The sequence below is a fragment of the Arachis hypogaea genome, chromosome 16 (genome assembly GCF_003086295.3).
Source record: "Arachis hypogaea cultivar Tifrunner chromosome 16, arahy.Tifrunner.gnm2.J5K5, whole genome shotgun sequence".
Taxonomy (NCBI): Eukaryota; Viridiplantae; Streptophyta; class Magnoliopsida; order Fabales; family Fabaceae; genus Arachis; species Arachis hypogaea.
The window spans coordinates 62,247,226-62,250,123 of NC_092051.1; the positions used below are offsets into that span (position 1 = coordinate 62,247,226).

General features: G+C 43.3%; 1 non-coding gene across 1 annotated transcript; it reads right to left on the reverse strand.

The window, feature by feature from the left end:
* Positions 1-218: 218 nt before the first annotated feature.
* On the reverse strand, positions 219-325 carry LOC112761620 (small nucleolar RNA R71). The gene has a single exon (XR_003182008.1). It is a non-coding gene; the product is annotated as a small nucleolar RNA R71 (small nucleolar RNA).
* Positions 326-2,898: the final 2,573 nt, after the last annotated feature.

Below are 2,898 nucleotides of genomic sequence, written 5' to 3' on the forward strand. Positions count from 1 at the left end.
AAGACCCCAATCAACATCTAACCTCCTTCCTGAGAATATGTGACACAGTGAAGTCTAATGGTGTTCATCCTGACGCCTATAGACTGCTCTTATTTCCATTCTCACTCAAGGATAAGGCAGCCAAGTGGCTGGAGTCTTTCCCAAAGGAGAGCTTGACAACTTGAGAAGATGTGGTGAACAAGTTCTTAACAAGATTTTACCCCCCTCAACGAATCAGTAGGCTGAGAGCTGAGGTCCAAACATTCAGGCAACAAGATGGTGAGACTCTGTATGAAGCATGGGAGAGGTTTAAAGACCTAACAAGGAGGTGCCCACCAGATATGTTCAATGAATGTGTGCAGCTGCACATTTTCTATGAAGGGCTCTCTTATGAGTCAAAGAAGACCGTAGACCATTCATCCGGAAGATCTTTGAACAAGAAGAAGACCATTGAGGAAGCCATAGATGTCATTAAAATAGTAGCAGAGAATGACTATTTCTATGCTTCTGAAAGAGGCAACACTAGAGGAGTAATGGAGCTAAACAATGTAGATGCTCTGCTAGCCCAAAACAAGCTCATTACCCAGCAGTTGGCTGACCTCACCAAGAAGATGGAGAGGAACCAAGTAGCAGCAATCACTACTTCATCAACAACCCAAGAAGGAGTGAATGAAGAAGCAGAAGGTAGTCAGGAGCAAGCCAACTACATTGGAAATTCACCTAGGCAAAACCATGATCCATACTCCAAAACCTACAACCCTGGCTGGAGGAATCACCCAAACTTTGGGTGGGGAAATCAACAATACCAAGGCCCTGATCAAAGACGCCCAAATCCCAATAATGCAGCCCATCAACATTTCACATCTAGACCGTATCAACACCCCATAACAATACCTCTCCACATTCATATCCAAATCAAAATAACTTACCTCATCCTTCCACCTCTAATCCCAATCTACCATCATTTGATGACAGACTCTCAAGGATTGATAATCTACTTGAAGGCATAGGCAAAAAGATTCAAGACAGTAAGGCATTCCGAGAAGAAGTGATGTCCAATATGCAGAATCAGGATGCTGCCATCAAGAAACTTAAGACACAAATTGGCTACTTATTCAAGCAAATTCCCAGCCACAACCTTCGCAGTAATACTAACTCAACCAAAAGGGAGGAGTGTCAGGCTATCACCCTTCGGAGTGGGAAGGAACTGAAGGAAACCCCCCAGAAACCACAAGAAGAGGACTCAAATAAAGAGGAAGAAGAGCAGGACGAAGCTCGAGTTCCCACTTTGAGTTCACAAAAAGGGGAAGGAGTGCTGAAGCCAGACGTCCCAAGAGTCCCATACCCTCAGCAATTAAAGAAGAAGGGAGATGACAATCAGTTTTCGAGATTTTTGAAAATCTTCAAGAAACTGCAAATCAACATACCCTTTGCTGAAGCAATAGAACAAATGCCACTCTACGCTAAGTTCTTGAAGGAGCTCATGACTAAGAAGAGAAGCTGGAAGAACAACGAGACTGTGATACTAACCGAAGAATGTAGTGCTATCATTCAGCACAAACTGCCCCAGAAATTGAAGGATCCTGAGAGTTTTCAGATCCCTTGTATTATAGGAGAAATCACAGTGGAGAAAGCCCTTTGTGACTTAGGAGCCAGCATCAATTTGATGTCAGTAGCTATGATGAGGAAGATGAAGATAGAAGAGGCTAAACCAACAAAAATGGCCTTACAGTTGGCAGACAGATCGTTCAAGTTCCCTCATGGCGTAGTAGAGGATTTGCTGGTGAAAGTGGGAGACTTCATATTCCCGGCAGACTTCGTAGTGCTGGACATGCAGGAGGAAGCCAAGACCTCCATTATCCTGGGAAGGCCGTTCTTGGTCACTGCTGGAACTGTCATTAATGTCCAAAAAGGTGATCTCACCCTAAGATTACATAATGAAAAGATGACAATCAATGTGTTCAAGGCCATGAGTTACCCACAAGAACAACTGGGGGAATGTATGAGGTTGGACTCACTTGAAGAGGAAGTGCAGGAGAGTTTTGAAGAAGAAGAGTCTGAAGAGCCCAAAAGAATAATAGAGGAAGAGTGTACATCAAGTGAAGAGGTTGCAATAACAGAAATTGGCATACCAGGTGCACTAAAGGAAGAGAACAAAAAGTCAGAAGCACCTAAACTTGAACTCAATGCACTGCCACCCACTCTCAAATATGCATACTTAGGAGAAAATGAAAATTACCCAGTGATCATAAGCTCATGCCTCAACAAAGATCAAGAGGATGAACTGATCAAAGTACTGCGACAGCACAAGGATGCCATTGGTTGGACACTTGCTGACCTGAAGGGGATAAGTTCGGCCATATGCATGCACAAGATACTACTGGAAAGGGAGGAATTACCATGGTTCCCAATGAGAAGAACGAACTAATTCCTACAAGGACAGTCACAGGATGGCGGATGTGCATAGACTACAGGAAGCTTAATGAGGCTACACGAAAAGATCATTTCCACCTTCCATTCATGGATCAGATGTTGGAAAGACTTGCAGGGCACGCATATTATTATTTTCTCGACGGTTATTCAGGATATAACCAAATAGTAGTTGATCCCAGGGATCAAGAGAAAACCTCATTCACTTGCCCATATAGAGTGTTTGCCTACAGGCGCATGCCATTTGGGCTATGTAATGCACCTGCGACATTCCAACGCTGCATGCTTTCTATCTTTTCAGATATGATAGAAAAATTCATTGAAGTTTTTATGGATGATTTCTCGGTATTCAGAGATTCCTTCTCTAGTTGCCTACATCACCTCGCCTTGGTATTGAAAAGATGCCAAGAGACCAATCTGGTCTCGAACTGGGAGAAATGTCACTTTATGGTGACAGGAGGAATAGTCCTTGGTCACAAATTTTCTAAC